The sequence below is a fragment of the Rhipicephalus microplus genome, chromosome 1 (genome assembly GCF_043290135.1).
Source record: "Rhipicephalus microplus isolate Deutch F79 chromosome 1, USDA_Rmic, whole genome shotgun sequence".
NCBI classification, from domain to species: Eukaryota; Metazoa; Arthropoda; class Arachnida; order Ixodida; family Ixodidae; genus Rhipicephalus; species Rhipicephalus microplus.
Genome location: NC_134700.1, coordinates 41159272 through 41182510, shown reverse-complemented (window position 1 = coordinate 41182510; position 23239 = coordinate 41159272). Strand labels below are relative to the sequence as shown.

Here is a 23239-nt window from a genome sequence, read left to right as displayed (position 1 = left end):
GATCCCCGTAGCCCAACAGCTTAGGAGCGGCAGCCGCAGTCACAACTCCGCGAACCGCCGTGCCGCTAACAAGTCGGCGAGTCCTAAGCGAGCGACGTCATTCAGCTCGAGCAAGCGAACGTGAGACCAAACACGGCACGGCACGCGGAGTGTCTACCGCCAGCGAACTTCGAACACAAAAGCGATCATACGCTTCGCCGCCGCCACGAACAGCGCCGAGCTAGTTTGGAGCTAGCGCCGAAGAAATCGACGGTAATGCGGCCCTTTCCCACAAACCCGAGCGAGTGCAGCGCGCAAACGCGAGTCTGCCGCCGCTGCCAACGGACTGCGCCGAGCTGCTTGCGACCGACTCACGGGGAAGCCAACTGTAATGGCGACCAATTTTCTGTGAGTTCCGACGCCAGTTAAAGCGCCGCTAGCCCATGCTGATGCACTAACAGCGCGCGACATACTACAACCAAGCTCTTTACGAGAACCCGCAACGTGTTTTCGACGACTCCCAACACATTGACGAGGCCCCCACCCTATATCGTCAGCGCGGAGCTCATCGCGGCGGCGAAGACAGGTGAGCACTCGGTGAGCGAGCGTACGGGAGGCCGACGGCTTTGGCGGCCAATTGCCAGGTGGTCGCAAAGCACAGGCGAACTGCAGACGCCGAAGCTGACCTTCGCGATGCATTTCGTGCGTGCGATATTAAAACACGACCGATTCCGTTTCCGGCAAGCGCGATCCGTATCGCACACGCGACGAGTAAAATAAAGAATGATAACCTACTTGCCTTAGAATCCACCGCTTTTTTCTGCCATTAGTCGGACTGACGTATATATCCGACAGGCCTGTTCTTCTCGGCCGCCATATTGGCCTTCCCAACTGTTTCTGTCGTGTGTTAGCCGTGACTATCTTGAAGCCAGAGATATACAGTGTGGCGTGGTGACCTGTCGAGCCTTGCTCCAGACTTCATGGGTGCAACGAAACGCTAAAGCAGCAACCCACGCTCATCCAGGCGTACACACAAGCACCACGTCGTAACTCTTCAATCGTTGAATCCAGGCCGCCGTGATCGAGCACCCCGAGTGCGACACTACGCAACCGGCGCCGGCCAAATACGGGGAAAGACTGAGCCCACAGAAGAGGAGAATGACATGTGTTCTGTGGAGAAGGAGGGTTGATCAGCTTGGCAAAGCTTTTCGCGCTGCATGGAATGGCCGGGCGGTTCATTTCTAGTGGAGAGTAAGTGGTTTTGCGCCGCACGCTTCCCTCTGTGGTTGCTCCTCAACGGTCTATCCGTTCATCGCGCGCGCCTATTGGGCTCCGTTACTCCTTTTTCGGGTAATTTTGCCTTAGAGTGTAAAAGGCGAAGAAGCGCACAATTTTCGTCCTAATTAAATTAGGTGGTACTATAGGGTGCTAGTCGTTACCACAAATTTGGGTTCAAGCTATACAAGTAAATACAATAATACCGGTTCAGCCACACCGTGGGTTCGACGCCTCACCCAGATATAAACACTGGAAACCCTTGAAACCTAACCTAGCATGGTCGCATGTGTGTGTACTTTCAATCTCAGATACACCTCGCTCTGACTGCGATGTACGCCAGACCGCGTGAACACAATACGGCAGCTGATAAAATACAATACCAAACTGGTTGCATGTGTGGGTACTTTCAATCTCAGATACACCTCACTCTGAATGCGATGTACGCCAGACCGCGTGAACACAATACGGCAGCTGGTAAAATACAATACTAAGCGTATGTACGTGCATAGTTTATTAGTAAGAAATGCGCAAAGCCACAAGAGCCCACCTACGCCTGTCCGTTATTAACTTCGTCCTACCATTATTATATTTATACGCTCTAGAAAAATACGTTACTATGCTACCAGCGAGAATATAAGCAAAACATCGCAAAAGTAACGAGGACTATGTTAGAGTGTGCAAAACACGAGCGCTATTTTAAACATTATTGACAGCTTAACCACCAAGGAAAGCTATGCATCGGTGTGAAGCGATCGGTCAAAATATTACTTGTGTTTCAGGGCATAGCAATTTTACCTGCTTCTTTTTGTTGCAACGATAATATAGCATACTACATCATCACTGTTTCATATATTAAGCCGCGGAGCCACTACAACAGTATGGGATGGTTCTTTGAGAAAGAACCCCAGTCTCAAGATCTGATGACAGAGAAACAAAGAAGAAATAATTTTGCATATGACAACTCAACCATGAAATTGGTGTGCTACATAAATTATATTAGAAGCACTATCTCGATTGGGCTGCAATTCAAAAGAATTTTTGAGGCAGCCATACAAATTTAAGCATATATTTACAGATTTCGCCAACTTCACTAAGCCCAATGTGTGCTGTGTGTTGGTGTTCTTGTGTTCTGCAAGACACCTTATGCTGTTTGCCTGGGAAAGTCTTTGGATTTCCCGTTTTCTTGGGTGTATGTGAAAGACTCTCTAATTGTGGTACACCTAATTGTGCTTACAAGTGGGCATCAATGGTAAGTGCTTATGTCATTACATTATTACATGAAAGAAGTTACGTGATTTCTTTTTCATAGACTACGTGAGTACATCTCTTATCACCACATGTTACACTCCCTTAGTTACAATCGTTGCATTCATATTTTCATGAACTGCAGCAGACCAAACATATCCGCAACATATAATAGTAGCTGTACACATTGTCGTTGATGCCCTGTCACATAGCCCAAACAACATGTTAGCCTGTCCCAGAGAAATCTACACCTTAAAAAAGTGGGGACTGGTTGACAAGACAACAAATTCTGCCATCTGCAAGAAATATAAGCTTCGACGCTGCTAGACATTAAGAGGTGCAGGGTCGTTTGCCAGTCACAGGAGACATAGTAGCTTCAAAACATGCTGTAACCCAAGAACTGACCATTTATGCCCACTTGCAAGCAAAATTAGGCATATTACTAGACTGTCCTTCATGCCCAAATCCGCGGGAAATCAAAGGCTTCCCCTGGCAGGTAACGTAAGGTGTATGGCATTGCGTGGGTTTACGTACCACCTGTGTTGAATGCTTTGCAGAACTTCAAGATTCAGTCACATCGTGACATTGCTGGATATGTTTGTAGGCCTAACCACATGATTCAGCGACGTTTCTGAGGATCTTATTGTGCCATTGACTATACTGATGCCTCCTAAAAGACAAACTCGTAGACTTGTGTTGATTGCTTGGTTCAGCGTTGGGTAGAATATATTCTTACTCCAGACATTTCTAGGTAACGCAAGGTTGCTCCTGCTTTTGTAGCTGCTGGCTGCATCACTGATGTCATCCTTGGTCCCAACAGATAAAAAAAGGCAATATGGAGCAACAGTATTCCACCAAGCCCTACCTCCCAATGAGAAATGGAATTATATAAACGTATATGCATGACATTCAAGGCAGACATTTGTTGCAGCACTGTAAAACTTGCTTTAGGCATGGCTGTAGGTCTACCCAGTGACCGTGTTCTTTTACTCTGATCGAAAAGAAGCATACCTTCCTGCCAGTGACTACACATCTCGTCTATGTTACATCATAAAGAAGCTCGACCTATAGCTGTGTGACAGCGCATTAGAAGGCACATATGTTAGAAGTGAACTTGACTCTTGTACACGCATGCATAATGAAATGATATGAGCTAACCATCCCTCATTGGTGTCAAGGTGCCAATTATAAAAAAAACCTTTCTCTCAAGTAACTTTTACTGAAGTTTCATTAAAACAGGGCAGATGATTCACTTCCTATGCAGAAGCTATGATCAGAGCACAAATGGTCTGAATCAGCAAAAATATCCCAGTTACATAACGTCAATAAACATTTCCCACATTGGCATGCATAAAAGTACATGTTAACTGGTTGTCAAGTCAAAATAGCTAATAAAAGCTATACCAGCAACATTTCTTCAGGCAAAGTGAAAATATTTTTCTGTGTTTTATATATTTGTTATATTTGAAGTTATAATTTATGTGCGAAACCCATGCCCCATTGAATTTGTGACACCTGAGTTATGATGGCTACAAAAATTTTTGATTAAAAGCTGTAATGTTATCATATGATTCAGTAAATATATCTTTTGCAAGGGTTTGCAAATGTGCTAAATCTTGAGTGCCACAAATAGAAAGTAAGAATGTAATTTCAATTTTTTATTGCCTGGTACTTACGCTCAAGTGCTATGAAGAATAAAGTGTATCTTCATGTTTGCTGTAAGCTTGACCCCCGCAACCAGGCCTCACTTAAAAAAGGTTGAGGCACTATTCTAAATACCTGAATTTTTATTCAGTTGGATTAAAAGATGGCGTAGTGTTGTATCTTGAGCTTTGTTTCATTTGTAGATCAACAAGCTCGTGGTCGTAGGTCATGCTTAATTGTCTTTCCTAACTCATTCACATCATAAAAGCACTCAAGCCACATATGCAAAAATAAAGAATAGGACCATGCATGTGCTCGTGAAGAGCAACAAGTATTGTTCACGTACCCATTGTGATGAATGCTGTGAAGTCTGTCGTACATCAAACGGCCCTCTGAACATTTTGGGAAGGTATGCTTGGTCATAACTCTGACATGGTTTAGTAATACAACTATAGGAGCCAGAAAGCTTAAATATGACTGACAGATTAAGTTGGTAGGAACTCATGATAATAGAACAGTACAACGAAGAAGTTTAAAAACAAATTAGCCACAGGAACACAAGCGCCGATTCACGGCTGGAGTTTATTCAAAATTACAGAAAAGATATATGCTACACCCGCATGAAAATACGCAAAATTCACCAGCAATACCAAAAAATAAAAACAAGTTGTATAAAATACTGAAAGATTGGTTTACCCTGCAGTATACTCGAAAAAAAGCTGATGCATGATTGTTTTTCATTTCGACTGTACCTTCTCAAGTAGTTCCTTTTTTTTAAAACTCGGAAAGCCTGTGCTCGCGCACGTTACTCAAAGGTCTTTTTTTCCTTCTTTGTCGTGCCAATCTGAAAACCAGAAAGCTTATTGGATCTCAAGATTAGTTATAGTAGTTCTTTCCCTACTTGTTTATGTGAAAATCTACTAGTATGAGCTCTTTTCCACTCCATTGTTGCCATAATTGCTGTGTATCTTCTGCATGAGTAGTTCTTTTTTGAGTCAACTCTATCACACTGAAATTAAGCTAATATTTAGAATTCCGGCAGCTTTAGTGCAATGAGCTGAATTTGTCCCTGACAGTAAGGCAATGCAGCAAATTTTCCTACAGTTCACTGAATCAAACATACATTCACGGCAAATCAAGTAAGAGGACAGCTAGTGATGGCATTTATCAAATCGAAAAAGTTTTTGGAGGAAGGCACAGCATTAGATTTTAAGAAAGGCCATATAAATTGAGGAACATGGGAGCCCTATCTTTATACAATTAATAATAATATTCATTATGAACATGAAAGCCGAGTCTGACAGAGGCTATACAAGAAAACACGATGATTGTCATTCTCTGATCATCTTCCAAGCCTCACTTTAGCTTAAGCAAGCCAGGCTTTATCCACTCATTCCTTGTAGAAAATAGTAGAAACACAGTACAAATATTTCTTTATCATATACACAGTGTCCTTATAGCAACAATGTGGTTTTTTCATTTCTAACACAGTTTCAATTTGCAATAACTAAAAGATTTTTCAAAGTCTACATGCCTCTCTTACTGATCATTATGTCTTTCATGCCATTCATTAGGCACAACTACCACACTAACATGTCAACGTGAATATAACAAATGGCTCAGACGTGAAAGGTGGTCAAAAATTACCATGAAGGCCATTGCTCATTTATTCGAAGAACGCCATCTGCATGCAGCCCCACAAGTGCCTTGTGTCTCCTTTAATTTGAACACACTCCCAGCAACGATGATGGTGGTGAGCTTATTATAGAGAAATTTGGTGAGACGGTTTCTAAAAATCTGGAAGCAAGAGTATTTTATACATCAAAAGATGAGTTGTGTGTGTGTATATGCCCCTGTTTCACATCATGGAAATGGGCAACAGGTCATCGTAACATTCTTATCGTGTTTGTGAGGCCAACATTTCGGTTGGGAACATTGAGCGTTCCCAGTGTTCAAGATTTCTTGCGGCATCCACTCTAGCTTAAGTGCATGCTTGGTGGTTGACGTGTTCCTTGTGCCGCATTGTAGTCTACCTTCATGTCTTGTCCACTTGCAGTCAGCACTTTAAAGGTATGTTCAAAAGTTGTACTGAAGTCATTGTTAGGAAGCCAGGTCCGAGTATCTTCCATCAGTGGATAAGAGCCGGATTTGAGTAATGGCTTTCTTCTCCATCAGTGTGTATTCCTTTTATTGTTCTTGTGCAAGAAATGCATTGGAGGTTAGATTTAATGACTTTTCAGTGCTGTGCATGAATTGCTGACATGTCTGAAAGGTTTTTCTTTTTGTTCTGTTGTTGTCTCAGTCAGGGCCGCACAGCCTCCTGTTGCTTCATTATATTTCACTTCGTAGAATTGCTGTTTGCATGCTTCTTCAATACTTTGTACTATTAAGAAAGCAGGTACTAGCAGGTGTTGACTGTAGTGCTTTTAATTGGTGTTCCACATGCTTCTCGCTTGATTTATTTACACACAAAGCAAGAAGTCAAAGTATGGTAGTAACATTTGCTTTGAGTTTTCTGTTCTTCTTATTGTATTTTAGTCAGGGTCGGTGCCAGGATTGGTCCATACCGGGGGTGCACTAATGATAAGCGAGGTCCTTAGGAGGAGCAGAGAGGTGGGGAACTTGGCCATTGTGTTACGAAAATGTTTTTTCTTGGGAACATTGTCGTAGCACATAGCCATAACACAACACAGGGGTCAGGAAAAAGTTGAAGGAGGGGGGAGGGGCTCCAGACCAGCCTCCTTGTGCCTACTTTGGCACCACCCCCGATTCCAGCCTGTGTCATTTGACTGCTCACGACCTTGTGTGACAGCTCTCCCTCGCGCACTCATTGTTTGTCAGTTTACTTTCTCGCCTTATCAGTTGAAAGCTGTTCATGTGATGAAGACTAACCTCCGTCGGTTCTTGTTTTGTCATTACCTGATGGCGTATCGTCAGCATCTTTTTTCAGTGTACCCTTATTTTACTTGGCTGGAAGATCAGCAACGTTACAAATTTGAACTCTTAGCATGTTTTTATGGACTCTAAAATTAGTCGCCGCTTTTTTCTCTGGCATTTTGTTTTGAATGGTTGGCACGTCGGTACTTCTCCTATCAGCTGGTGAGTGTTTTGTAAGTAGGATTTTTTCGCTTCAGCCTCCTGGTACTGGATGCAGTGCTCACTCAGCCAGCCTTATTGGCACAGCAGAAGACATGAAAAGTGTGGACCAAGCACTGCAGGTGTGCCCTTTATTGGTTTCGGCTGGTATATCTTTGCAGTGGGGATGTCCTCAGTATGTATTACTAGCTCGGCTGACATAGCCTCTTCTTTTAGTTAGCTGCAAATCACGTGCAATGAGTACTGTTAACACTTTCTAAGATTATAGCCCCTTTTTTGTGAATTATGAGGCACTGTCAACAATTATGGCGAAATCAGATAGCACAATCACAAGGCACTCAATATTTCATTCCAAGGAAGAAAATGATGTGTTCTTCTGCGTGAGCTTCAGCAAGCCATTACAATTTTTATGAAATTAAATACTTCATCATTCTGCTGTAAGTTATCTTTAATTGTAATGTAAAAAAGAGTGAAATCATAAGCTCCTGATGTGTGCAATTTGTTTTTCATTGCATTAATTTCGGAAGAATAAAAGCAACAGTCGACGTTTGTTTTAGAACATGATTTGAACAACCCATCAAAAATAACAGTTTTTTCACTAGAGTGATCAGCTACGGTTGTGCGCAATAGACTGAGGTCAAGTCAGAACACACTGACTAGCGGGAAGGTTCATTTCATCTAACGAACTATGTATTACACTCGATGCTGGCCTCAAGTTGACAATGCTAGCATAAACATATTGCTTACACAAATGTGGCCACTGATGCTAAAGGATTATATTTTTTTCTCCTAGAAAAACGTTTTCATTTGAAATCATAAGGACGCATAAACCTTTACAAATTGCTTGTACATGTGCCATGGACTTATAACCTGTGATATAGGTGAAACTTTGTGTGGTGGAGGTATGGGGGGATGACGTGCTTGGTCTTCAGCGCAGGCAAGTCGAGTACGTGTTATTTGGTTCTCGGTATCTCATTGCTGAAAACTTCAGGGGTGAACCATTGCCCAGTGTCTCATTTCTTGGCTACTCCACTGCATTAACTACGAAATGCTCATCTTGCACTTTTGTGCCTTCAGTGACTCACCAATTAAACTGACTCTCTGGTGGACGTGACCATTCCAGCCGTTGATAATACAGATAAGCTAAATATCTTGATCTGTATGTCAAACTGAAAGTGAAAAGGGTCGTTTCAGATTGAAAAGCCTTGAGAAAACATAATCATATGTCACATGAATATAAAAACCAATCAGAACTTCGTGTGCGTAGGGCAATATAAGTCAAAAAGATATAAAATATGGGAAGAGTGATATGCGCCAGCCACTTTGGTCAACTGAGCCGTTCCTTGCTTTTAGTTCTGTTTCACTCTCCCACTGATTATAGAACGTCCTGAAGAGACATACACCAGAAAATCGAACATTGAGTATGTGATAATTAAGACAAATGAACTAGTTATTCGTTGATCACAACAATCCTGTTTGCTCTTGTGCACTGAGTCTGGAGAAAGGAAACTAAAAAAGTATGACTGAGCTAGATTGAGAAACACTGTGAGAAAGAAATTACGAGATCTCACATGCCAAATATACGAAAAATGCACAGCTGCTGACAACACAGGCAACAGTCTTCAGTACTACAAACAGTCTCTCACTTGTATCTTAAGATTTATTCAATGATATTGCCTTTTTGTTGTGAGGACCAGTCCTGACAGCAGCTGTCAAATGATCCTCCTCATGTTCTGAAAATTACAGCAATTTTTGATACATTTTCCGGTTTGTAACGTGTACGTCCATTGATTTCACAAAAGACAGCCAGCTGGCCTTAGCCACCCCTCTAAACGAAATAATAATAAAGGACAGCGAGTTTGAAATAAAACTCTCTACTTTACAGGAACCAGATTGCCAGATCTGTGCAGAGCACTTTTCTTTCCACAGACATAAAAAAAGCAGGAGGAAGGAGAGCGGAGAGGGGTCCGTGGTTCTGTATTTGATAAAACAACACGACGCCGTAAGCGTGCGTGTTTCTTGTTTATAAACGATTTAGCCTACGTGTTATGTGTTCTGTGCATCAGCACATAAGAACTCACGGAAACGTTTTTTTTTCGCGCGTCGTACTGCGGGTTCAATTACGTCTACATACTGAGTAAGCTAGAGATGATGTTTTGGCTACAGTAGGGCAATGTATATATATCAAAATATTCAACAAATAACGTTCCACAACAAAATTGTTACTCGCGACGACCCACGGAGACAAGGTACCCGACGCCAACGCACTCCACCGCACTTTACCAACCGCTCGCAGCAATGTTGTAGGTAATTCGTGTGGTCATTTCGATACAGGATGCGAGCTTCAGTGCGTGTGTCAGACTACGGCAAATGCGTGTGTTCTACGATTCATTCACCGTAACGCTGCTGATAACTCCAGTTCCCACACGTCAAGAACTTTTTTGCCGTAAACTGGTACAGCGCTGTGACCACGAAAAAAAAAAAACTAAATTGGTCGTGGTGATAGCATAGCAGCACACACTACACGATGAGCTTTGCGTCCGTTATGCAAGAAATCGAAAGCGCTTGGCGTGGCATCGCCGGCGTGATGCGACGGAACGAACGCCGGCGTACGCGCGCGCCGGGTCACGTCGATGTGGGTCACGTACCGCAGTAGTGGCATTCGCGGTTGCTTCATCGCACAGATCTGCACGATTTTCATCTGGGAAAGCACGTGATCGGGCGTCTAACAGGCGACAAACTCGATTATTGTTTATCAGTAAAAGAGTCTACCTTGCGCAACTTCAATGAACAATCATGCATATCAACTAGGTGTGCATGGTTTAATGACACATATATATTACTCATGCGCCCGGCGTATTACTCTCTCGAACTTGAAAAATCGACACGTGAGTGAGACCAGAACAGCGCCAAAAGCAGCAGACGGAGAAATTAGTTCATACCGGTCCATTATTATGCCAAAGAAGTCGATTCTTTAGCCGTTACCGGCAATAACGTTCGAGCGACGGGCCAATAATGCCACCGTATTTGCATGGCTCCGCCCATATTGGCTGCTGGTTGTACAACTCGGTCTAATGTGGCCGTTCTAATACGCTGGCACGGGTAATAATGGTAGGAAGTTCTGAATGCTGGTCCAACATTACCGTTCTATTCGGCTGGCACAGCCATTATTGACGAAACGTTGTCAATGCTGGTCGAACATCGCCGTTCTATTAGGCTGGCACATCCATTACTAGCGTTACGTTGTCCATGCTGGTCCTACATCGCCGTTCTCTTCGGCTGGCTCAGCTATGGTTGCGGTACGTTGTCAATAGGCCATTCTCGGGCCATGAACTGTCAATCTATCCCCAACATTGGGCCAATGTTTTGTGCTGCATGAGACGATGACGCTGCGTGTGACAGTCGGCGCATATACAACAACGACGCTACGTTTGACGCTCGGCGTACAGACCATGACGCTGCTCCGAATTGCGCACCGCGAAATAAAACCACACATTTATCATGGTCTCCATCTGCAGTGCGGTACAGTCTACCGTATTGTTGCAGTTTCGCTGTCATCACTCAGCACCGGTCCCCTATCTAGCAGTAAAACTAGACGCAGCGACCCGTTACAGACGAACGACCAAGCGAAGACACTGAACCTGAAGATGATGATTACAACGAGGAACACGACAACTGTAGATATACTTAGTCTCGAGCGCCATCAAATGACGACTCTTGTTGACACCGGCTCCCACTTTTCGATAATATGGCAGCAACTGGCCGACAGGTTAAGGAAGGTAATGATGCCATGGTACGGGCCCAACATAACAACCACCGTAGGCCAGTTCATAACACCTGTGGCTGGACTCATAGCGCTGTTGAACCGTCACGCCAACTTCGTCATTCTTCATAAATGCTGTACAGAGGACGCATTGGCAATATATTTTTTGCGAGAATACGGAGAAGTAATTAACGTCCGTGCAAGGGGCGTAACGTTTCCTACCAACTCGGGCACACCTGACCGTGAGGAAAATCAGCCACCTCGTTTAAGTATCACTAATGACGACGTCATATCTCTGCAACGAAATTGTTACCTCGTACCCGTGCATTGCGACAGCCTACAGAGCCAAACAGGCGTTGCTGAACGCTTCAATGACCTAGCGTTCACTTGTGGCACTTCTATCGTCAGGGCTGTCATTATTGCCGTCGATGGGTGCACCTCGGTTTTGTTGACAGATTTCAGCAAGTCACGCTGACACACTGTGGAGCCATTGCAATTACGTATTTCGATGAAGTTGCGCAAATCAAAAATTGCCATCTCGCAGAGGAGGTGGCACCATCTGCTATCTCAACATCAATACGAGCTCACTTTAGTCCGACTTTATCAACCACAAAGCAAGACCGTATTACTCAGTTGATCAACAATAGACCTCTTCCTGTTTGTAAACAGTGTGACGTCACTGCGGGCACCCCGCCCACCATACCCTCTCTTACAGCAGGTGCTGGTTGGCAAGAAAGCTCCACCAGCGGCATCTTTCTGCATAGCAAAGCTGCGTGTCTGCATTTCTGCGACAGAAATTTCTACATTTCTATGTCTAAAGTCACAGCTTTTGAAAGAAAAGGGTCGCGAAAGGGTAACTGTTCATGGTGTGGAAACTTGATCGTCGTAGATGGATTGGTGAAGAAACTTTATTGAGTGTATTGAGAGACGCGACTAGCACGCATTTGGCTTCACCCACATAGATGGCAGTCATAAAAAAATCTTCATCTTTTTTGAAAGCGAATGTTTTGAATGTACACGGGGACTGGCACTTTGAGAAATATTTACATTGCATGGGTGTAAACTTATTCAATTTCCTTCGTTGCATGCGCGATGCAGTTTTTAACGAAATACAGCCCTGGCGGCAGCGTTGTTCTGAGCTTCTGTGCGCGACGTCACGGATAACATTCTTACTCTTTGCGCAAAGGTCTCATCGGAGATGAATGAAAACAAAAAGAAGCACTTCTCGCCGTGCGTTAGGTTAAGGTCAACATATCCTCATGAGAATAAAGTAAAATTCTGGAGCGGCGTTTCCCAATCACCCAGCGAAAATTCATGTGATGTAACACCCGACATCTCAATCATATATAGTATTTTCTGGTACAGTTGCCTTGCTGCGTTTGACACCTATAACGTGTTTTCATACTCATATTGCTCCTTTAGGCCTGATACACGAACTTCTTATGTGCGTTGGGACGTTACAAGGATCGAGTCGTAAAAGCACAAAGTAGATAAAAAACTAAAATTTTCGCCGTTTCTATTAACACGTATCAGGTATCCAATAATATGCGTTTAAGCCATGTTGAAGCACAGATTCAGCAACGCTACAATACTCTTATAGCTCTTGAGTAGTCGTACATATCACCCGAAGATCATGCACTTCTATTTTTCTGCACACCGCGCATATTCTGAGATGTACCCACTGGCAGATGAGTGGGTAAAATGCAATTTACCTTGACTAAAACGTCGTATTTTAAAGTTCCATTGACAACCAGTTACTGTAACCAGCTCACAACGAATATCAGTGTTTGCGCAAACAGGACGCATTGCGTTATTCACACTGCACAAACCACGCACAATTTTCCCAGTTTCCCCATTTGTAAAGGTGTACCAATAATGTCGATGCCTTTCAACGCACATTACACGCCACAGTTAACACAGCACATTTTCGAAGACCATGCCAAAGTTGCTAGCACAGGCCGCCGGGTGTATTCACTCCTTCGAGATAAACAGCCAGCCAGTGTAGCAAATAATTATTCACGCACTTCACCGCACACGTAGATGTTCTCTGACACATACCACAGCAAATATTGCCACTGTGAGATCAATATTAAGCGTTCAAATTGAAAAAAAAAAACTTCTCCCAAGCCAACAAACGTCGTACCAAGCACCAATCGACTGCACTCCACTCAGCCACCAGCAAGAGTGTTTTGCCAACCACCGCCTTGCACGTGCACCGGTGACATCACGCTGTGACATAGCCCGTTAGAGGTCTATTTCCGTGTCCACTTCTCCTGAACTTTCAGAGTTAGCTAAACACCGCTCACGAAACCCCGCTTTTTAACAGAATCTGAGGCCAAACCCATCCGGCCAATTCCTTTTCACGTTGCACTAAGGGAGCGCGAAGTAATTAAAAAAAATTCACAACATATCTACGGAGTAAATGATGAGTGTTGCAAAGTGTTCGTCCATCCGCCCATCCGTTCATCTGTCTGTATGTCTATCTGTCTGTTCGTCCACTCCCTTCCCAGTTGAGCACACTTGGACGGACGCATGGGCGGAACTTCGCCCCACTCACCACCATTCACTCCGTGGGTAGGCCGGGAATTCCTTCTTTACAGCGCCAACCATTCTCTTTATTCGTACAATATAGGAAAACTACCAACCTCATCTAATGATATTATTTTCATTGGCATATACACACAACGCTACCTATTGAGCTATTCATAACCTAGATGTGGCCACATACATACTACATGAAAACGGACTACATTCATACGGATAAGCCAACGACCCACACCCTAATTTCTTTCGCCTCTAAAACAGGTTTGAAAATGATGCTGGAACACGGCGTTATTTAGCCATCCTTGAAGTATCGCCCGTAATACTTGTTAAAAAGAAGCATGCCAGCTTGTGTATCATTGTCGACTGTTGAAAGATAATCCAGATCACAAAAAATTGGCAGATCCCATGTGCAGTGGGAATCCATGATATGCGAAGCCAGAATGAGAAATGTTGGTATGTCACTTTATTATCAGCACTACGTTTCGAGGTGGAGGTAAATGATGTCGTACCTAACTTCCGTGTCATGATTACGATGCTTAGATATGTCGTTTACATTTGTCATCTATTTACTTCACATGATACCATATTTAGCATATGTGGAGCTATCGAACAGCCGTGAGCACGCTATGAGCGTGGTATGTTGTCATGTTCTTACATGACACGAGTTTCAGGATTATCATGTGTGCACCAGTCATTAATTTCGTCATCCATTGACGTCACGTAACACGAAATATGTGGAGCTAGCGAAACAGCCGCGAGCGCATTGTGAAAGTCCCATTATGCTCCAATGTAGCGTCGATGCGCACGCACGCTGGGCACAGCGACAGTACGTTAGCAAAACGTGAGCACTTTTTCTAATAGTCTGACGCCCGGCGTGACCAGCGTCCGTCAGCGCGGCCCGATGGCAACTGGCGCGAAGTGCGACATGCTGCACTTCGCGCCGATGCGTTACCCAGGCCACAATGCGTCTCCCTCTTTTCATGACGGAGGGACGCCGGATGCGCTGAAAGGCGCATGCGTCAAAGCAACGCAGCGCGGCACGTGGCTGCGAGTATATGGCAGGACCGGCGTGATGCAACGAAATGAACGCCGGCAAGCACGCGCACCGGGTCACGTCGAAGTGTATTACCGCCTTTACTGTGGCATGCGGTCATGTTCTCACATGACACGCGTCTCATAGTTTTTATGTTTTCACCAGGCACATACTTTCGTCATTTATTGGCGTCCCGTCATAACAAATTTGGCATATGTGAAACTAGCAAAACGGCCGCGAGCCCATAATCAGTGTGGCATGTAGGTATGTTGTTACATGACACCCATGTCATGATTATCATGTTTGGATGTGTTATTTACCTATGTCGTCCGTTCACGTCACGTAATACCGAGTTTTGTACTTGTGAAGCTAGCGAAACGGCCACCAGCGCATCATAAGCGTGGCTTGTAGTCATGTTGTTACATGACACGCATCTCATGATTATCATGTTTGCAGCAGTCGCATACCTTCGTTATCCATTCACGTACAGTAAAACCAAATTTGGTATAGGCACCCGGCAATGCAGTATAAGAGATCTGATGGTAGCGCCAAAACACAGCCTATAGCGAGTAGGCACAGTAAAACCGAGTTTCCCAATGCATAGCCTAGCGAGAAGACGCAGCTAAACTGAACTTGCACGTGCCTATCATTTTCTTTTCTAATTGTGAGCAAGGGGGTCACGGCTGATTATGTAAGCGCCCAGGAAGCGTTCTTTAAAACCGTGCGAAAAAGATCACTGACACTTCAGCGTGTTGCTGTGTTCAGCCCATGTTCCATTTTCTTAGTATCCCTGGCTGTCGGTACCGACAATGCTGAGAGGGCCCGAAGAGCTTTGTCGTGCCCTCTATGCCAGTGTCGGGTGCCTATACGTGACGCTTGCAAATGGCTGCGAGCGCATCATGAGCGTGGCATGTATTCATGTTTTTACATGACACGCATGTTATGATTTTCATGTTAGGGTTTGTCGCTTGTGTTTGCCATGCAATCATGCCATACCATACAAGTTTTTGCAACATGCCATGTGTACAAAACTACCACAAGAGCTGCAGAAGCATGAAATGTAAATCATGACATTCGTGACATACACGTCATGATTTTGATGTTATAAATACTCAAATATGTTCCTCACCCAGTCATGTTATGGCTTATCAATTTTGGCACATGTCTCTTTATTCAAACGGACAAAAGAGCGATAAGTCGTAGGCAGCTGGCTAGACAGATAGATAGATAGATAGATAGATAGATAGACAGATAGATAGATAGATAGATAGATAGATAGATAGATAGATAGATAGATAGATAGAAAGATAGATAGATAGATAGATAGATAGATAGATAGATAGATAGATAGATAGATAGATAGATAGATAGATACGCTTAAAGTCGCCGAAGTTCGCTAAGAAATGCTTCGCACTTAAAAGGGCGTTTATCCGATGCCGCATATTGATAAATCCTGAAATAGGTTACGAAAGGCGCACTACTTTTCGCACATGGACTTGATAATCGGCTATTGGCAAATTGAACTGGATGAAAGAGAACGTGAGAAGACCACCTTTGTGACGCCCGATAAGCTTTACAAATTTCAGATGCTTTCCTTCGGTTTGTGCTAGGCACCAGCTACGTTTCAGTGTCTAATGGACACAGTACTTTCAGGACTTAAGTTGCAGGCCTGTCTGGTGTACTCTGATGACGTGATTTCTTTTCTGGGATGTTCGAGGATCTCTTAAAAAGGCTAGAAGCAGTTTTTGGCGCATTTGGTTTGGCCGGCATTACCCTGAATACCGGAAAATGTCACTGTTGCTTTCATGAACTGCAACTCTTCGGTCACGTCCTCAGCAGCCAAGAGATCCAACCCGATCCAGATAAACTTGCTGTCCTGGTGAATTTCGAAACCCCGCCCGACAAAAAATGGCGTTTCTTGGGACTCCGTGTCTATTTTCGGTGATTTATTGACAATTTTTACGCATCGCATGGCCTGTGACACAATAGACTAGGGAAAATATCTTCTTCTCACGAGGCGACGACCAATTAGAGGTTTTTCATAAATTTTTACAGTGCAGGCAAACGCCTCCCGTTTTCGCCCACTTCTAAGAAGACGCGCCGTGCGTGTGTATTCTGCTACTAGCGAGTCTAACCCCAGGATCATCGTGCACACACAGCTGACATGAGGTGCTGCAGGATCAAGCCGGAGCTTGGCAAATAAATTATAACTCGGCCGGCTAGCCAGCAGTCCAGCCCAGCCCAGCCCAGCCCAGCCCGCTAGTAACCGAACACGCGGCCGAGCTTTCTTTGCAACACTAGAACCAGATATGTAACTGAACACGTGGCTGAGCTTTCATTGCAACAATAGAACCAGATATGTAACTCAACACGTGACCGAGCTTTCAATGCAGCAATGGAACCAGATATGTAACTGAATACGCGGCCGACCTTTGATTGCAGCAATGGAACCAGATATGTAACTGAACACGTGGCTGAGCTTTCATTGCAACAATAGTACAGATATGTAACTGAACACGTGACCGAGCTTTAATTGCAGCAATGGAACCAGATACGTAACTGAACACGCGGCCGAGATTTCATTGCAGCAATGGAACCAGATATGTAACTGAACACGCGGCCGAGCTTTCATTGCAGCAATGGAACCAGATATACAACTGAACACGCGGCCGAGCTTTCATTGCAGCAATAGAACCAGATATATAACTGAACACGCAACCAAGCTTTCATTGCAGCAATGGAACCAGATATGTAACCGACTCAACGGCACTATTCATATGAAGACGTCTTGGTCCTTGCTTCACCATACGTTATACCCATGCTCCTCGCGATCTGGAAGTAATAATAAATTACTAAACACTTGTTTGAAGCAGAAAAACAAGGGCAAGATGTTGAAACAGCCCTTGAAACTACGTATTTCTCTGGCCCAAGGTGACAATCGTTATCTACCTACAATGGAGCTCCCAATCCAGACTTGCACGCACAGATTGCAGAGTCGGAAGTTTGGGCTGCACTAAGCAAACTTCGCAACACATCCGCTCGAGGACTAGATTGAATGATGGATAAGACACTCCGAAATTTAGACTGCAAGTCAGCGGCCGCTCTAACCGATACATGAATCAACAATGGAAGCAGGGCACGCTGCACGAGGAATGGAAATCAGCTAAGGTGACTTTCATACCCAAACATAATAAGCCGTTATACCTTAATATTTTGAGACCGATCTCTCTTACATCATCTACAGGAAAACTGATGGAGCTTGTAATTCTCAATCACCTTTTTCTCTACATGGAACAAGAAGAACTCTTTCCCTCCACCATGTATGGCTTCCGACCGGGACTTTCCACTCAGGATGTCATGCTGCATCTTAAGGAGGACGTGCGAAATCCTACTTTCCAACGCATCATCAGAGCCATCCTTGAATTGGACCTGACTAAGGCTTTCGATGATTGTGTCTCACTTTTCAATTTTACAATCTCTTAGCGAACTAAACGTAGGCTCTTGCACGCACAGGTATGTCGCTGCCATCCTCAGCAACAAGTTCCTCCGCCTACAATTAGGCACTTTCAAAACCGATCCCTTCACGCTAGGTAGCATGGGAACGCCCCAGAGATCGGTTTTGTCCACGTTCCTTTTTAACGTTACTCTCATGCCACTAGCGTGAGAACTTGCCAAACTTTCTTTCATCAAGCACTCCTTCTACGTGGATAACATCACCATCTGGGTCAATGCTGGCAACCATTGCGAAATTGAATCGAAGCTTCAGTTGGCCTCTGACGCTGTTGTTTAACTTGCCAACAGTATTGCCCACCTGCTCGGCAGCTAAATCGAAACTTCTAGTAATTCACTTTAAAAAACAAGATACACGTCACATTGAAGTCATGCTTGATGACACCCCTAATCTCAGCATCAATAAAATCAAACTTGAGGTCTTAACTATTCTGACAATGGTTCGAACGCTGACACCATAAAGTTAATTAGCACTTCCGTTATAATACAGCTTCTCTCATTAAGCGCATTTCCAATCGTCATCGCGGCATGAGGAAAGCAAGCACACGCCGCCTCATTCAGGCAACTTACCCATGCAGAATTACCTATTTCAACACCTACCTCTATCTCACACCAATGGAGACTGAGCAACCTAACAAATTCATTTGCACTGCCTATAAAACTGATCTCCATCGCCCTAAATGAACAGCCACGAATAAATTACTTCAACTTTGGGTGCACAGTATCTGGGAGAGCTTTTAGAGGCGCATCTTTTAAGCCAGTATCAAAGACTATCACTCACAGAAACAGCACAAGCACTCCTGCACCGAGTTAGAATCGACGTTCCTGGTCACACCATGGCCACGCACGCAGTTGCCGTCTTTGTTGGCAGAAACTTATTAATCCTGCCTTCTCCTCAAAAATACTCACCAAGATCATAATCGGGTGCGACCGGAAGCTCGAGCCAAGTCCCTTCACAAGCGCTTCCCTCCTAGTTTCCCCGCACTCTATGAGGACGTGGCCGAACATGCTGATCATCGAGCTTTCAGGATAGCCGTTGTAAACTGATTTCAAAAGCTGGTCGCTAGTGCGTCCCTTCCAAATTCGAGAGAATCCCTAGAAGCAGAGGACGCGGCAATTGCTTTAGGCATTGTTCACTGCTCCGCTGAGTATATTTTTTTCCGATTCAAGAACTGCAATACAGAACTTCGCCACATTAAAAATTCATTCTCCGGCTGCTATAATTCTTGAATCACCTTCTCCGCCTGATCGCCTCATCACCCTCCTCTATGTCCATGCGCACAGTGGACGCCCAAGCAACACGGCCATTCGCACCGAAGCCCGAGCACTCACCAACCGGACTCACAGTGACCTGCTTTCGATTCGAGGTGCCAGGGAGCGACTCCTCAACTATCATGCTATCACGCTATTTTATCAGGCGTCTACTTTGGCGCACTTAAAGATGATGGACAGAAATGATAAGCGTGAACTTCCACTGCGACAAACCAAAAAACTTCACGTGGCAGTATAAGTGAAGCCAGTGAATCGACGGTGGGTGCACCATGTACGTGGCGTGTTGTCATGACTTACATGACATGCATGTCATGATTTCTACATTCGGTGGTCTAGTGGCTAGGGTACTCGGCTGCTGACCCGCAGGTCGCGGGTTCGATTCGCGGCTGCGGCGGCTGCATTTCCGATGGAGGCGGAAATGTTGTAGGCCCGTGTACTCAGATTTGGGTGCACGTTAAAGAACCCCAGGTGGTCAAAATTTCCGGAGTCCTCCACTACGGCGTCTCTCATAATGAAATGGTGGTTTTGGGACGTTAAACCCCACAAATCAATCAATTGATTTCTACATTAGGGTCTCTCACTTATGTTCGTCATGCAGTCATGCCACACATTATCAGTATTGAAATATGTCTTGTGAACGAAACTACTGCAAGAGCAGGAAGACCATTATTTGTACATCAGGACATTCACGACATACACGTAAGGATTTTTAAATGCGACATTCCTTAGCGAAATTCGGCGACGTCGAGTCCGTCCATCTATCTATCTATCTATCTATCTATCTATCTATCTATCTATCTATCTATCTATCTATCTATCTATCTATCTATCTATCTATCTATCTATCTATCTATCTATCTATCTATCTATCTATCTATCTATCTATCTATCTATCTATCTATCTATCTATCTATCTATCTATCTATCTATCTATCTATCTATCTATCTATCTATCTATCTATCTATCTATCTAGCTAGCTAGCTAGCTAGCTAGCTAGCTAGCTAGCTTAGCCGCTTACGTTTTCGTGCTCTCGTGGTCACCTCCTTAGCGTGAACCAGAATTAGCTTAGTTTGACAAATATTACGCTCTGGTCAAGACATGAATAATGCACAATCCCATCGCATACGTTGTCAGACACTTACCGCCAGACAGTAGCACATATCCATGGGGAAATATGTGCCGTTGTTATGCGGATATGTGCCACAGGTGATTGACAGTATCTACGCAGGAACGACGAGAGCACTCATGGACAATATTAACGCGCAATTGTTAAAAAATACACGACATCGCTGGCGTCGACTACTTCTCTTCTTCAAGGCTGCAGCTTTCAAAAAGACAAATAAGGTTGTGGAAATCTCGTGTCAAGCGACAATGCATAATCATGAATTTTCCAACAGAAATGTTGTTTTTCTTTAGCCTGACTTTATCTGTAAGCTGTGTTATATGCAGATGGTGATAGGGATTTTTGGCAGTTTCAATGTGCTCTACTAATGTATCACAGGTAAGATGCACCTAAAGTTTAAGAATGAGGCTACCTCGAAATATAAAAAATTCAGTGTTTTTCCATATATATGAATAATTAGGTTCACCAGCCACTTTTGGTCAAAAGACCCAGCCACACAGATTTCTGTCGAATACATTTACCTTTAAATTGTGTCACTTAACTCATGAATGACTTGTCCCATAACACTGTGCCTATGTCAGCAAACTGGAACTACATTCTGCATTTCTAATAAAGATGGCTTTTTCAAGAAGCCTATGATAGTTTTTTGCTGCTCATCGTTGTTTTCTTTTTATTTTTCATGCAATATGTGTTTGTAAAGCTATTTCCACTGACAGGTGTTATGTGTTTATCTAAGGGTAACACCTGAGTCATTCTAAGCCAAGTGTTCCAACCATTTTGGTGGCCATGTCAAATGTATGTCATATCAAGCGTACCTGGTTGATTTTTGACCATCTCCGATTATGCTAAAAAAACAAGAAATGTGCAGGTATATGTAAACGTGAGTAGTAGTTGTTGATACAATATATTTTGCGAAATAATTTTGTGTTGCCTAGGTAGATGGCACTTTAGCTTTTAGGCACCTAAGTGAAACTGTGTCACACTAAATAATTCATATAATATTGCTGGTTTGATCCCTTATAATGATACAGTGTTTTCGTTAGTGCCTAGGTGTTGCTCTTTCAAGACTCTGATAGGTTACTGATTTTATCTTTTTTTTTGCTTTGGCAAAAAGTTGCAATATGCTGCTTGTTTAGCATTCCTATAAAAAGCACAACTTGTTCGCAATTCTGCAATTTATTATTGTTTTCTGTTTTATATGTTCCTATATTTTCAGCTTACGACAAAAACCATTACATTTACTGCACAAAATTTCTGTCTGGTGTTCTTTAATTTCGTAATGCAGTGTCTGTATCACACAAGTTAGTTAAGATGACACATTTCCGGCGTTTCACTTCTGAAGCCCAAATATGTGATTGCCACAGTTTATAAGGCATGGATTTATTTTGTCATTCTATTTTTGTTCCCAGGTACAATGGGCAGATCATCCCGACTAAATGCTGTGGTAAAGGCAGAGTCAGTGGAGTGGCTCGAAGGGTGCTCAGCCTTCTCAAAATACTTTGAAGAATAAATGTGCGAGTATTCACAAAAGCTTTTGTTGCATATTTTAAGCAATGCTACCCACGTCCAATGACAGTGGCATGGCGAAGTGAACTACTCTACAATTCATAATGACACAGAATACAATTGTTCTCATGAGCCATTATTGACAGTGCATTGAGAGCCTGCTGTCACCTTACGAAGAAAATGCTACATTGATGGTCTAATAATAGCTTTAATTGACAAGGCGATGTTAAATGACACTAATTAGTAATCACTTTCCTCTAAAATGTAATTTTTGACGGTCAAAGGTTGTCAATCGGACAGTTCAGTTGTGTATGAAGTTCACTAAAAAACATCAATATGATGAAAGAATACCGTCATTTGCAAATGATGACCTTTAGGTATTTTCACGTAAATGTTATCTGCTTGACGGTTTGCTTATATTTTAAAATGACGGGAAACACATCAAAATGACAAAATTGTGTAGTCATTTGAAAATAGTGGCCTGTGGTTATTTTGATGTTTATGTTATCAGTTTGATGGTGTGTTTGTATTTTAAAATGACGGGAAACACATTAAAATGATAAAACTGCGCTTTCATTTGAAAATGACGGCCTGTCGCAATTTTGATGACCATAAGCTTGGAAACAGAGCTGCTGGTATATTCACCGTCAATTTGACAAAACTTTTTACACTGTTCTGCATGACAATGTAGCATTTTACCATAGAGCCACACCAGGTCTCGGGACTACTTTTCAAATAGACGCTAATTCTTGTGAAATGTCAATAGTGGTTGCAGTGCTGCCTACGCAATTTTATAACCATTACATATGAACTCTGTTGGGTTCGAGCTTGGTGCGTTACCCGCCCCGCTGATTATGAGCCCACGCCGTGACGGAAGTGGTAACACTGAATTAGCGGAACGACGGCTGTCTGTTCATCATAAAAGATGCGAAGACTCACGTCTCCCAAGGGGCTTAGTGGTAGCGCCTTACTGGAGACAAGAGCCGAGTCCGGCTGCAAGGGAGGAAAGTGTACTTGGAAGGTGGCAACCGAAACAAGCGGCAGTGGTGGCATTGATACAAGGGCCAGTTATACTGATGGCCTGTCAGCCCAGCATTGCAGGCGCGTACCTGGGAGGTGCGTTCTCATGGCCCGTCGACGCCGGACGCCGATAGTTCTGGGAACCGAATTGAAGGAAGCTGAACGGCAGCGGCGGCGAAGAGTCGAGTGGGTGAGAGGCAGTGGTTCTTAAAGGAAGATCCGAGG

General features: G+C 43.7%; 1 long non-coding RNA gene across 1 annotated transcript; it reads left to right on the top strand.

Annotated features, from left to right (window-relative positions):
* Positions 1 to 271: 271 nt before the first annotated feature.
* LOC119178518 (uncharacterized) lies at positions 272 to 22018 on the top strand. Its single transcript, XR_005110725.2, has 2 exons — positions 272 to 565; positions 21898 to 22018. It is a non-coding gene; the product is annotated as an uncharacterized LOC119178518 (long non-coding RNA).
* The last annotated feature ends 1221 nt before the right edge of the window (positions 22019 to 23239 follow it).